Source organism: Schistocerca piceifrons, chromosome 1 (assembly GCF_021461385.2).
Source record: "Schistocerca piceifrons isolate TAMUIC-IGC-003096 chromosome 1, iqSchPice1.1, whole genome shotgun sequence".
NCBI classification, from domain to species: Eukaryota; Metazoa; Arthropoda; class Insecta; order Orthoptera; family Acrididae; genus Schistocerca; species Schistocerca piceifrons.
The window spans coordinates 1,090,986,127-1,091,001,619 of record NC_060138.1 but is presented as its reverse complement, the minus strand read 5'-3'; the positions used below and the strand labels follow the sequence as shown (position 1 = coordinate 1,091,001,619).

The 15,493-nt window shown below is 43.2% G+C and overlaps 1 protein-coding gene across 1 annotated transcript in view; it reads left to right on the top strand.

Annotated features, from left to right (window-relative positions):
- The window catches only part of LOC124804806 (deoxynucleotidyltransferase terminal-interacting protein 1), a 112,460-nt gene that overhangs the window by 36,639 nt on the left and 60,328 nt on the right, over positions 1-15,493 (top strand). The window lies entirely within an intron of this gene.

The window sequence follows — 15,493 nt, the reverse complement described above, 5'->3', positions numbered from 1 at the left end:
CCTGTGCTTTCTTCCAGTCGCTAGGTACTTTACGTTCTTCCAGCGATCTACGATAAATTGCTGATAGAAAGGGGGCAAGTTCTTTAGCATAATCACTGTAGAATCTTAAGGGTATCTCGTCTGGTCCGGATGCTTTTCCGCTACTAAGTGATAGCAGTTGTTTTTCAATTCCGATATCGTTTATTTCAATATTTTCCATTTTGGCGTCCGTGCGACGGCTGAAGTCAGGGACCGTGTTACGATTTTCCGCAGTGAAACAGTTTCGGAACACTGAATTCAGTATTTCTGCCTTTCTTCGGTCGTTCTCTGTTTCGGTGCCATCGTGGTCAACGAGTGACTGAATAGGGGATTTAGATCCGCTTACCGATTTTACATATGACCAAAACTTTTTAGGGTTCTTGTTTAGATTGTTTGCCAATGTTTTATGTTCGAGTTCGTTGAATGCTTCTCTCATTGCTCTCTTTACGCTCTTTTTCGCTTCGTTCAGCTTTTCCTTATCAGCTATGATTCGACTACTCTTAAACCTATGATGAAGCTTTCTTTGTTTCCGTAGTACCTTTCGTACATGATTGTTATACCACGGTGGATCTTTCCCCTCGCTTTGGACCTTAGTCGGTACGAACTTATCTAAGGCGTACTGGACGATGTTTCTGAATTTTTTCCATTTTTGTTCCACATCCTCTTCCTCAGAAATGAACGTTTGATGGTGGTCACTCAGATATTCTGCGATTTGTGCCCTATCACTCTTGTTAAGCAAATATATTTTCCTTCCTTTCTTGGCATTTCTTATTACACTTGTAGTCATTGATGCAACCACTGACTTATGATCACTGATACCCTCTTCTACATTCACGGAGTCGAAAAGTTCCGGTCTATTTGTTGCTATGAGGTCTAAAACGTTAGCTTCACGAGTTGGTTCTCTAACTATCTGCTCGAAGTAATTCTCGGACAAGGCAGTCAGGATAATGTCACAAGAGTCTCTGTCCCTGGCTCCAGTTCTGATTGTGTGACTATCCCATTCTATACCTGGTAGATTGAAGTCTCCCCCTATTACAATAGTATGATCACGAAACTTCTTCACGACGTTCTGCAGGTTCTCTCTGAGGCGCTCAACTACTACGGTTGCTGATGCAGGTGGTCTATAGAAGCATCCGACTATCATATCTGACCCACCTTTGATACTTAACTTAACCCAGATTATTTCACATTCGCATTCGCTAATAACTTCACTGGATATTATTGAATTCTTTACTGCTATAAATACTCCTCCACCATTGGCGTTTATCCTATCCTTGCGGTATATATTCCATTCTGTGTCTAGGATTTCGTTACTGTTCACTTCCGGTTTTAACCAACTTTCCGTTCCTAATACTATATGCGCACTATTTCCTTCAATAAGAGATACTAATTCAGGAACCTTGCCCTGGATACTCCTGCAGTTTACCAATATTACGTTGACTTTTCCTGTTTTTGGTCTCTGAGGACGGACGTTCTTTATCAACGATGATAATGTCCTCTCTGGTAAGCCGTCAGGTATTTTATCGTTTCGCCCAAGGGCGGGTCCCTCTAACCTAAAAAACCCCCGTGTGCACGCCACACGTACTCTGCTACCCTAGTAGCTGCTTCCGGTGTGTAGTGCACGCCTGACCTGTCTAGGGGGGCCCTACAGTTCTCCACCCAATAACGGAGGTCGATGAATTTGCAACCATTATAGTCGCAGAGTCGTCTGAGCCTCTGGTTTAGACCCTCCACACGGCTCCAAACCAGAGGACCGCGATCGACTCTGGGCACTATGCTGCAGATATTAAGCTCAGCTTGCACTCCGCGTGCGATGCTGGTTGTCTTCACCAAATCAGCCAGCCGCCGGAAGGAACCAAGGATGGCCTCAGAACCCAAGCGGCAGGCGTCATTCGTTCCGACATGTGCTACTATCTGCAGCCGGTCACACCCAGTGCGTTCAATAGCTGCCGGAAGGGCCTCCTCCACATTACGGACGAGACCCCCCGGCAAGCACACCGAGTGCACACTGGAATTCTTCCCCGACCTACCCGCTATTTTCCTAAGGGGCTCCATAACCCACCTAACGTTGGAGCTCCCTATAACTAATAGGCCCGCCCTCTGTGACTGTCGGGACCTTGCCGGAGAATCGGCCACTGGCCCAACAGGCGAGGCATCCTGTGGTGGCTCGGAAACGATGTCATCACCACTAGGAAGCACCCCGTACCTGTTGGAAAGGTGTAAGGCAGCTGCCACATGGCCAGATCCCACCTTCGCCTTTCGGCCAGGCACGCGCGAGCCCACCACTGTCCGCCATTCACCCTGGAGTGATGGCTGACCGGTAAGATGCTCACTGCCGGAAGACGCAGCGACATCAGGGGTTCCATGCGATTCCCAGGCCACCGAAGTAGGCATAGGTCTCACCACAGTTGCCCCAACGCCACTACGAGCCGACGCCTGCGCCTCGAGCTCGATGAGCCTAACAGACAAAGCCTCCACCTGCCCCCGAAGAGTGGCCAATTCTCCTTGCGTCCACTCACAACAACCACAGTCCCTACACATGACTATGTTTACCCTACAAGCGAACGGTGTACTCGCCTTATTAGCAGCAGGAAATCGAAGTGCTCTCTCACTGACGGTCTAACCGACACTGAGCTGTTCTAACCAAACAAACAAAAGCCTGTACGATACGAGGGTCGATAGCAACGGCGATACTGTACACTACACTGTTATTAAAATAAAAGGTTGTGTCTAGTAGGCACTCAAACACGCAAGAAATTACAAAAATAAAATAGTAACTACCCAGATAACTGAAAATAAGTTGTACCTGTTTGAAGCTCGTAAAAATGTGTAACAAGCGAACGGTGTACTCGCCTTATTAGCAGCAGGAAATCGAAGTGCTCTCTCACTGACGGTCTAACTTCAAGAAGAATATAATAATTCCAATCCCAAAGAAAGCAGGTGTTGACAGATGTGAAAATTACCGAACTATCAGTTTAATAAGCCACAGGTGCAAAATACTAACACGAATTCTTTACAGACGAATGGAAAAACTGGTAGAAGCCAACCTCGGGGAAGATCAGTTTGGATTCCGTAGAAATACTGGAACACTTGAGGCAATACTGACCTTACGACTTATCTTAGAAGAAAGACTAAGGAAAGGTAAACCTACGTTTCTAGCATTTGTAGACTTAGAGAAAGCTTTTGACAATGTTGACTGGAATACTCTCTTTCAAATTCTAAAGGTGGCAGGGGTAAAATACAGGGAGCGATAGGCTATTTACAATTTGTACAGAAACCAGATGGCAGTTATGAGAGTCGAGGGACATGAAAGGGAAGCAGTTGTTGGGAAGGGAGTAAGACAGGGTTGTAGCCTCTCCCCGATGTTACTCAATCTGTATATTGAGCAAGCAGTAAAGGAAACAAAAGAACAATTCGGAGTAGGTATTAAAATCCATGGAGAAGAAATAAATACTTTAAGGTTTGCCGATGACATTGTAATTCTGTCAGAGACAGCAAAGGACTTGGAAGAGCAGTTGAATGGAATGGATAGCGTCTTGAAAGGAGGATATAAGATGAACATCAACAAAAGCAAAACGAGGATAATGGAATGTAGTCGACTTAAGTCGGGTGATGCTGAGGGAATTAGATTAGGAAATGAGACACTTAAAGTAGTAAAGGAGTTTTGCTATTTGGGGAGCAAAATAACTGATGATGCTCGAAGTAGAGAGGATATAAAATGTAGACTGGCAATGGCAAGGAAAGTGTTTCTGAAGAAGAGAAATTTGTTAACATCGAGTATAGATTTAAGTGTCCGGAAGTCATTTCTGAAAGTATTTGTATGGAGTGTAGCCATGTATGCAAGTGAACCATGGACGATAAACAGTTTGGACAAGAAGAGAATAGAAGCTTTTGAAATGTGGTGCTACAGAAGAATGCTGAAGATAAGGTGGGTAGATCACATAACTAATGAGGAAGTATTGAATATGATTGGGGAGAAGAGAAGTTTGTGGCACAGCTTGACCAGAAGAAGGGATTGGTTGGTGGGACATGTTCTGAGGCATCAAGGGATCACCAATTTAGTATTGGAGGGCAGCGTGAAGGGTAAAATTCATAGAGGGAGACCAAGAGATGAATACACTAAACAGATTCAGAAGGATGTAGGTTGCAGTAGGTACTGGGAGATGAAGAAGCTTGCACAGGATAGAGTAGCATGGAGAGCTGCATCAGACCAGTCTCTGGACTGAAGACCACCACCACAACAACAACAACAACAACCACTGGGCCATCTTTCATCTAAAGCTGAGGTGGGTATGATGGGGAGTTTCCCTCATTAGATGATACATTAAGAGTACAGCATAGGAAAGTGCCATATGGATGCACATGTCTGAACTACAGATTTGTTAGCTTGATGCTCCTCATTGGAGCTGTAGCTGTGTGTGAGGATGTAGTTAGTTAGACGTAAGAGGAATGAGGTCATGAATTTGGAATTGGACAGATGTTGGGAGAGGTAGTGTTTGATAGTGGCAAGGTCATTTGCATGTAGAATGTAGGGAAGTGGCATCAACAGTGGTCTTTTAACTAGTTCTGACCCTTTTTCTTTTTTTTAGGAAATTTTTTCTTTATGCTATGATGCTCTTAGGTGATTTTTTTAATGATGGTAGATGCAAGATTTGTACAAATATATACCTTACACTTGGCTCCTTTTCATGGAATAAAATAAATAATTTTGAAATATTCACTGTTATAATAAATATACTGATAATTCAATAATTACCATGCAAAATAACAATAATAATGTTCACTGTGCAACCATGATGACAGCACAGCAGTGCAACTGACAGTACTGTGTGGGCAGCCGTGACTTCCCCTTAATCGAGCGGGCAGCTCTCTGCTTTGACAGTGGCTATCTCGTGGCTCAGGGCAGGCTGCCCTGTCCCGTGATTGAACAGCGGACCCCGTACTGCATTTCAGGACGTCACTGTGGTTGTCGCACGCTTACGGTGTAGTCAGTGATACTAAGACAAGAATATTTTAGTACACGAGTGGCTGAGTTCATTCAAACTCCAGACTGCATTTATTTAGGGCTTAAAGCATGTATACTAGACATTTCTGTGGTCGTAAGTGAGGAAAGGCTTCTGTCCTTCAGCCAGCACATTACAGCGTCGGCTGTTGCTATACCGACCCATCTGGCTCCCTCCGCGTTGCAATGCCTGTCAGCCGTATTTTGCTTTGAAGTACATAACTCTTGCCTGCCTGTGGCTGGCTCTATTGCAACTCACTTCCACCCTGGCATATCTTTTGACTGAATACAGTTTGTGTGACATTCGACTGCTTTATTTCTTTGTTGATAGTCCTTGGCGTTCATGTACTGCATTGTTATAATGGCTGAAAAATGGGGAGGTGGAAATTAAACACTAACTACTGTGTAAATGATGTAGCTGCCAGTTGCACGATTGCGTTTCACAGTTCTTTACTTTCATTGTTCACAACCCCACAATATCACACAATTATATGGCCAGTTCACTATTGGTAGATGTTGATAAGCCTCATTAATAAGTTGCAGGCAACATCAGCATACTGCTACAATAGTTTGCTGTTGAACATCTTTGAGCCATAAAAATATAACCACAGAGTTTGCAGTTCTTGCAGAATAATACGATACCTTTGACACTATTTTTCAAACTAAATTATCCAGACATTGTTAATAATTGTTCTAACACATGGCTTATTTGTGGTACACTTATTCCACTGTTAAGTTAATGCATTGTTGTTAATCTAACCAATACATGTTTCACGTCTGAAAATCAGCCATGGACTGACTGTATCGGGACCAAAAATCGCTCGTTTATATATGCTCACAATAATAGGCACTGAAAATATACATTGTTCAGTGTTTAAGTTACAGAAATTACAATTAAAACGTAACTCATTCAATTAACTGAATACATAAAAAAATTCCTTCTACCACAAGGATTAGGCCGAATTATCTACCTTTACAAATGTCTGCTTGTGTCTGTTTATGTGCGGATGGATATGTGTGTGTATGCGAGTGTATACCTATTCTTTTTTCCCCCTAAGGTAAGTCTTTCCGCTCCCGGGATTGGAATGACTCCTTACCCTCTCCCTTAAAACCCACATCCTTTCATCTTTCCCTCTCCTTCCCTCTTTCCTGATGAAGCAACCATTGGTTGCGAAAGCTTGAATTTTGTGTGTATGTTTGTGGGTCTATCAACCTGCCAGTGCTTTCGTTTGGTAAATTAATAGATATAGTTATACAAATAATACTTTTGACAAACGTGGTTTATTATTTTGGAATTAATTAAGGGCTGGCTTTGCTAATATGTTTTCAAATAAAGCCAAATAAATGCTTTAAGAATCCTAATAGTTCTTCTTCCAAATGTTTCTAATTAGCACAGAATTTATATTTATAAGTCAACAATAGAATCTAAGTCCTGAAACAATTATTGATTTCACCCTCTAATGATCTGTGGCAAAAGATATTAACTAGGAATGGTCAAAATAAATTAGGAAATTAATTACATACATAAAACTAAGCACAAAATGAGACCTGGTGCTACATTCCTTAAGACCGAGGACCAACCTTTCTCTTTTATGGAAATGCAGATTATACTCATACGTGTTAATGGTAATTAGGCAAAACTGAAAATACAATGAATTTAAGGAAGCAGATGGCAAAAGAAGAAAGGACGTAGAGAGACCCCAGCTTGCTTCGTCACATTACCCCCACATTGAATTGATCAGATAGATATCGCAATTAGCTAACTGGACAATTCAATGACCAGAAGTGACCCCAGAAAGTGGGTTTAACATTCTGCACACAAAAGAATATTACATAAGAAATCTCCTTATCAAAAATTACGGTACATATCTTTTTCAAATTTCTACTTGTAAGAACTGGCCATATGAAAAATCTCCAAACAAACTATTTACATATAGTGTATTGTACAGTGGCACAAAAATCCACAAATTATATTTTTAATAAAAATAGGCATCTTCATCATGAGTGATGTCCTTTTTGGATGAACAAAGATTATATTCTAAGATATGTATCACTTTATAAAAGTCCTGTCTTGCTTCAAAGAATAAATGACCATAGGATGTGGAAAGTTAAATTGCACTGCGCCTTGCAGTTCATTTTCAGACAGAAAATTTCACTTTTTCAATGTTTAGTATTTTGCACAAGCACTTGCACTCTTTTAATGAGCCTTAACACATTTTCTTGCCAAGTCATCTGCACCTTCAATAGGTCTAAGTGGCAGTTATAAAGGGAATGCACTGCTGTCTGTTCCCTTGGAGGCGGTTCTCCTCCACCACAGTACGTGAAAAAATTAGACAAAATACCCTACTTTAGTACTCTCACTTTTGCCTCTAACTAAGTATAAGAAAAAATGTTTCACACTACTGGCAAATAGTAGTCATTACTTTATAAATAAGTACATTACACAATCCTCATAACATTACAATAATTAGCACTAAAATTGACTAAAGTACGAAAGGTGAGGACTAGTAAAAATTTAAAATCAGGTGCATATTACACTACAAAACATTACTCTAGGTCATAACTCTGTCTCAAACTGGTTAAACTTGAAAGATTTGGGTTTCTTTTCCATTTGCAAAATCACTAAAATGCCAAGTCCAGGTTTGAAATTCACACCATTCATGGACTCATATCACCTTAATGTCCAAAATATGTAGATTACCTCTAGCAAAAACTCAAGATGTGCAGTAGCATAGATTTATTAATCATTACATTATGAAAACAGAATAGAGCCATCATCACAGAACTTAATTACTATTCAAATTAAAATTAAGGAGATGAAAGTTGTACCAAATCATTTCCCCACTTCTCCACTCAACTCTGAGTACTGCTCTCATTCAAACAGAAAATTAAATCCTCACAAAATCACAAAATGTTAGGAAATAGTTGACCTGTCAGGATATTCACATCACTCTAGCACCACAGTTGTCAGTTAATCAGCAGATTTATTGTTCTTCGTTTCAGTATTACCACTTTAAGCTCATAATTCCTCAGAACACAAATAGAAGCTTTCAGAAATAGATCCGATAATGCAGCATTATACAACTTGTACCTCACTAAAGTATTGCTCTTTCTGTTAAGCTCTAATTTGCAGTATCATGAATTGCACACTATACACAGTACCCAATGTTGACTAGTTCAAAAATTGATCATCAATATAGTTAAACCACATTTGTTTGTATACAGTTATCTTTTTCATTACTCAGTCATGTCTGTCAGCTCCATTATTTTACTTACATTTCTTACCTCGTTATGTAGTGGAGTGCATTCTAAAAAAATGTCCCTACCGCAGACAGACTACCTAACCATTAAGGCCCTAACATTATTCATTATTTTATTATTTCATTATTGCTTCATTATGTAATAAATAAACAGCTGCTCTGCTTACCCAATGGAAAATTGATTCTACTGAAAAAACGCTCCACATTAATAGATCTTTATGCTAAGGCAAACTTAACTCTCATTGCTGATCAGACAAAATTATCACTTAGAAAAACTATTATTTAACTGTATTCTATCAAATTTCTTGAGATTCTAGCCTGAAGAGTGATTTACATACAAATATTGCTTATTCTTCCCACACAAATTACTCCAGGCAACTACGTTTAAGTTTTAATGTTAGAAGAGGCTGTACCATGACACACTTCTCTAGGTAGATAGTTATCTCCATATACTGATTACACTGAACACAAACACTTCTCACTTCTATTATACCACAGTTCATATTAACACCTAGAATTCAAGATGGTTTTTACTGCACATTGCCTCTGCTGCTGCACCAAATTATAGTAATTTCACATATGAGCTGATTACTTCAGATATAAGTTATAGTTTTCAGATAATCTGCACCTTCTCCTCCACATATGCTGACAGCTTTCATTTTCTGTTTTCCTTACCTCTTTATTCGACAGAAATTCTTTAACCATGTCGCCAATTTACTTTCATCATATTTCATAAAACCAGAATAAACATAGTATCTCATAGATTTTTACCAAATACCACGGCTGTTTTTATTTTTTATTTATTGCCTTTTCTTCTATCCTCTTATGATTCCATTACTTATCATTAACACAACATAATATATATAGATAACACTGGAGAAACCTTTTCTAAAATATTCCTATACTAAACTATCCTGCTGTACAAAATCATATGAAAGTCGAAGATAGAATGTTTCTGATTCACTTATAAACTAGACATAGAGTAGGAGAAGAGTTTGACTGCCTCAGGAAACATGAAAAATGAGACAAACAGCTGGGGTAAGCATTATCGCCACATAATTGAATTCAACACAGAATGTTGAAGGCCCTACTCCCTTGTAGGTCTTACTCCTGGTTCAATGTCAATTCCATTTCTGTTCCTTGAATTTCTCCTGTCAATTCCACGCCCATTCTGGCTATCCTCCACCCAATCATCCCTTGAATTTCTACTAGAATTATTTGTGTTCATCCTTTTTACCTGAAACTCTCTCTCTGAGTGATTATTATCATGAAAATTCCTCCTACGATCTTCCATTGAGGGCTTCACCCCCTCCACTTTATCAGCATAATTCAAAAAATCACTAACATTATCCCTAGGGGCAGGTACAAGCAATTCTCTAACTTTCTGAGACAACTCGGTTTTTAAACCCATAATTATTGATTAATTACCTAGCTCTTTGTCCAGATATTTCAGTTTGCTTATTCAAAACTGGCAGAAACCTTTCACAGTACCCTTCCTAGAGCCAAATCTCTCTCCTCCCCAAAATTAACTCAAAATTCTCCGCTGCTTCTCTTTGGGCCAGTTTGTAATCACAACAAAAGCTATATTTTCGTGTTCCATCTGTTGATTTTTTTGGGCATGATGACTACTCCTGCACCACCATGCACTCTTACTTTCCTCAGTTATTCCAACTTTTAGCTGTTGACTGATAAATTCCTCCAAAATTGGCTGCAAATACCTCAGTATTCTATATGGTTTGCAGTAGACTAGTGATTCATTCCCCGTTGGTATATGGTAGTGTGTAATATGTGTGCTGGTAATGGCTCTTTTGAAAAAAACAATGCTTAAATTGCAAAAGTAACTTTTCCATCTGTCCTCTGTTGTTTCCCTTTAGGTGCTACAGTTTTCCTCGTAATGCAGTTTCAGTGATGTCCGATGGCTGTCCGTAGCTGATACCAGGGTCGATTCTAGAAGTCAGTCAACGGGGGTGGGAGGGGGGGGGGGAAGGGGGAGGAATGGAATATTGCTTAACAAAAGGAGAGTTGGGATCCTCCGCCAACAAATTGGTAAAATGTGGTGTTGCTTAAAGTAGTTTTTGGTAACTGTTTTGGAGTTCAGGGTAAAAACATGTCGACAAAATGTGTGTGCCCGGGAAATTAATATGATTTGACCCAGATGTCCAGCAATTTTGAAGTTTTTGTCTGAGGTCAGCAATTTAATTGTTGGTAGGTATACCTGGCATATTAAGCTTTCTTGATTATTGTAAGTGGTACTCGTACATTAATATACATCCAATGTATGTTAATAAATAAAAAGACACCCATTGTAAGTAAAATGATATTTATTGGTTTAGATAGTAGCGATTTGCCGCTGTTATTCTTTTGTTAAAATGTGTTAGAAATACATTGCAACCTATATTGCTACATAATTATTTTAAAAAAGGATTGAATGTGTTGAAGTAATATATTCACTGATTTCTGAAGTAATTTTATCCAGTGTAATATGATTGTCCCTGGCTGACACCCCTCGTGTCCTCCCCCCAGGGGGTCCACAACTCTTTTGTGGATACGTGCGTAGCGAGCACGGGACCCCGAGCTAATGGGGCCCTCCTTCCTTTCCGGGCTGCCCTTCCTTTTCCGCATCCTTCCCTCTCCCCCATCTTCGCCCCCCTCCCCTCACCTCTAGCTCTTTCCTTCCCTTTCTCCCCCTCTGGGAGTATGGTTTGTGCCTACGTCCGGAGACGGACGCTCGTAAATGTAACGCATTCTTCGCCTTCTCTGCTTGTATGTCTTCATCCTTCCTTTGTCCTTCTCTTTTCCTTACCTCTTCTCTTTACCCTTTTCTCCGCTGCGGCATTTGAGACCTCTCTTCTTTCCTTTCCCTTTCTTTGTTTTTCCCTTTGTCTTTCTTCCTCCCTGTGCGTGTCTGAAGGCCGACCCACGCATTTTCGTGCGTAGCCGGTAACGGGGTAACGCGTAATTCCCTGCCCCGGGTAGACAGGTAGGACACGTACGTACCCCCTGGTAACGGCCAGGCCCAGGGAGGGGTGATTACCCAATCTGATACCTTCCGAAAGTGCCGATTGGTCCCTCCGTCCGTTTGTCGGGAGGAGTGACCTGAGGTGTGAACAATCACCTAAGGCAGGAGTGCCTTCAGAGAGGGGCCCCCACAAGGGAGGAGCGCGCCATCGGAGACGCCAGTAATCATGGGGGATTCTTCCGCAATGGTGTCCTCACCTTCCACTATGTCTGCTCACAAGCGTAAGTTCACTGAGTCTCAGCCACAGACAGCTCTTCCATCATTGCCACAGTTCCTTGTTGTTTCTCGGTCTGATGAAGGTCACGACTTCTCCACGGTCAACCCTTTCATTATTCAGAAAGATGTCGACGCAATTGCAGGTCCTGTAAAGTCTTGTTCCAGATTACGGAATGGCACCTTGTTGTTAGAAACAGTCAGTGCCCTCCAGGCACAAAAATGCTGCGTACTTCACTTCTCCACACCTTCCCTGTCCGGGCGGAACCGCACCGTACTTTAAATTCCTCGCGTGGAGTCGTTTATACACGCTCCCTCGATGGATTGTCTGACGACGAAATTCAGCACTACCTGTCTGACCAAAGTGTAACGACTGTTCGTAGAGTTATGAAAAGGGTTGACATGAACATCATTCCAACCCGCACTGTCTTCTTGACATTTGACAAAGTTCAACTCCCATCCAAAATCAAAGCAGGCTATGAGATAATTTCCGTTCGCCCTTACGTCCCAAACCCTACGCGTTGCTATCGGTGTCAGCGGTTCAATCACACCAGCCAGTCCTGTTCCAATCCGGCCAAATGTGTTACGTGTGGCAAGGATGCCCATGAGGGTGCTTGTCCACCTCCATCCCCTCGCTGCATCAACTGTATGGGTGACCACGCTGCTTCCTCTCGAGATTGCCCAATTTTTAAAGACGGAAAGCTCATCCAGGAAATCAGAGTGAAGGAAAAGGTGACGACCTTTGCTGCTCGAAAATTACTCGCCAGTCGACAGCCCACCGTGCCTCAGACAGGAAAATACAGCACTGTCCTTGCTTCTCCTTGGCCAACAAAGGAGGCGGCCACGCAGACTTGCGACCTCACCTTTAGTGCCACGGTCGTCAGATCGGCCAGCGCAGAAATCGCCCTTTCAACCTCACCACTTTCGCCTGCCCACTCTACGGCTCACCCTTCATCGGGTTCTGCTGAATCTCGAGCCCAAAAGTCAGACACCAAGACTTCGAAAAAAGAGCATACTCGTGAAGATTTTTTACGTACCCCAACTTCACAACCATCGGTTCCTCCTTCATCTAAACATCATATTTCCAAGAAGGCTAATAAGAAACCCAGTTCATCTCCTTCTCTGCGAAGGCGTGTCTCATCTACAGCACCACCTGGCGGAAATCGCCCTCGGCCGTCTTCTGTGTCGCCGAGGCACACTGCTGGCGGCCGATCAACCGGCCGATCGCTGGTGGCAGGAGCTGCTCCTGAACAACCTATGGATCAGGATCTTCTGCCTTCGGCTGAATGCCATTCCATGCTGTCGGTCGCAAGCTCTGAGCAGTCGTTGAGTTGACTGCAACCTTGGTCACATTCCTCTATTTTCTGTTCACCCTGTGTCCACTATCCACTGGAATATCCGCGGCATTAGAGCCAATCGGGATGAATTGTCGATCCTCTTACGATCCTACTCGCCGGTCGTCTTCTGTCTTCAGGAAACAAAGCTGCGTCCCCATGACCGCTTTGTTCTCCCCCATTTTCAGTCCGTCCAATTGGATCTCCCCTCTGTTGAAGGCACTCCAGCCCATGGAGGACTCATGATTCTTCTCCATGATACTCTCCATTATCACCCAATCCACTTAAACACTTCCTTCCAAGCTGTTGCTGTGTGTCTTTCCCTTTCTGGATATACCTTTTCTCTTTGTACTGTATACATTCCATCGTCCACACCAGTGGCATGAGCTGATCTCCTTCATCTTCTTGGTCAGCTTCCATCCCCCTATTTGCTGGTTGGGGACTTCAGTGCCCACCACCCGCTTTGGGGATCTCCACATCCTTGTCCACATGGCTCACTATTGCTAGACGTCTTCCACCAAGCGGATCTAGTTTGCCTCAACACTGGGGTCCCTACATTTTTGTTTGCCTCCACAACAAATTTCTCTCATTTCGACCTTTCGGTCGGTACTGTTCCGCTAGCTCGGCACTTTGAATGGTTCGCCCTTGACTATACACACTCGAGTCACCACTTTCCATGTGTCCTTAGACTGCAGCCTCAACTGCCCTATATGCGTCCGCGATGCTGGAAGTTTGCCCAAGCCGATTGGACACTTTTTTCGTCTCTAGCGACATTCGATGACCGTCACTTTCCTAGTGTCGATGATGAGGTCACACATATTACCGACGTTATTCTTACAGCTGCGGAACGTTCAATACCATGCACCTCTGAATTGCCCCGGCGCCCCCCAGTTCCTTGGTGGAACGAGGCATGCCGTGACGCAGTACTTGAGCGGCGACGTGATCTTAGCGTTTTCTGCCACCATCCTACTTTGGCCAACTGTATTCGCTATAAGCAGTTCCGTGCACGATGCCGTCGCGTCATCCGCGATAGCAAGAAGGCAAGCTGGAAATTCTTTATTAGCTCATTTAACACCTTCACTCCCTCCTCGGAAGTTTGGACTCGGCTTTGACAGTTATCAGGTGCGCCTAGTTTCTCCCCAGTCTCTGAGCTCACTGTCGCATGTGATACGTTAGTGGACCTCGTCGCAATTTCTAACTCCTTGGGTAAACATTTTGCTGTGATTTCGAGCTCTTCAAATTACCCACCAGCGTTTCTCCCGAAGAAACGTGCAGCGGAAGTGCAACCTCTTGCTTTCTTCTCTCAAAATCGCGAAAGCTATAATACTGTTTTCTCCATGCGGGAACTCCAACATGCACTCTATTCTTCTTGCTCCTCCGCCCCAGGACCGGATGGTATCCACATCCAAATGTTGCTGCATTTATCAACCCATAGTCTGCGTTACCTCCTTCGCATTTATAATTGAATTTGGACCGACAGTACTTTTCCCAGACGATGGCGGGAAGCTATCGTCGTTCCTGTTCCGAAACCTGGAAAGGACAAACATCTCCCCTCTAGCTATCGCCCCATTTCTCTCACGAGTAGTGTATGTAAGGTTTTGGAGCATATGGTGAATTGCCGTTTAGCTTGGTGGCTGGAGTCCCGCAGTCTTTTAACACCTGCCCAATGCAGTTTCCGAAAGCATCGCTCTGCAGTTGACCATCTTGTTGCTCTCTCCACTTATATCATGAACAATTTTCTCCGGAAACGCCAAACAGTAGCAATATTTTTTATCTGAAGAGAGCATACGATACCTGTTGGAGGACAGGCATCCTCCGCACACTGTTCTCTTGGGGCTTTCGAGGTTGGCTGCCCCTTTTTCTTTGCGAATTTATGGCAGAGCGCACATTTAGAGTGCGGGTGAACACTACTCTCTCCCGTACTTTCTCCCAAGAAAACGGGGTACCCCAGGGCTCCGTGCTAAGTGTTGTACTGTTTGCTATTGCCATAAATCCAATTATGGATTGTCTCCTTCCTGATGTCTCGGGCTCCCTCTTTGTGGACGATTTTGCGATCTACTACAGCTCTCAACAGACCAGCCTTCTTGAACGACGTCGTCAAGGATGTCTCGATCACCTCTACTCTTGGAGCACCAAAACCGGCTTCTGTTTTTCTCCCAGTAAGACCGTTTGTGTTAATTTTTGGCGACGTAAGGAGTTTCTTCCACCCTCCTTACATCTAGGACCTGTCAACCTTCCGTTTTCGGACGTCGCAAAATTCTTGGGTCTTATGTTTGACAGAAAACTGTGCTGGTCCTCCCACGTTTCCTATCTTTCGGCTCGCTGTCTGCGATCGCTCAACACCCTCCGTGTCCTGAATGGTACCTCCTGGGGAGCGGGCCGAGTGGTCCTTCTCCGCCTCTATCGCGCCTTAGTGCGCTCGAAATTGGACTATGGAAGCATAGTTTACTCCTCTGCTCGGCCGTCTATTCTTCGTCGTCTCGACTCTATCCACCACCGTGGATTACGTTTAGTGTCTGGAGCTTTTTACACCAGCCCTGTGGAAAGCCTTTATGCTGAAACTGCTGAACCTCCACTGTCCAATCGGCGAGCAGTCCTTCTGAGTTGTTATGCTAGCCATCTGTCTTCCATGCCTGCTAATCCAGCC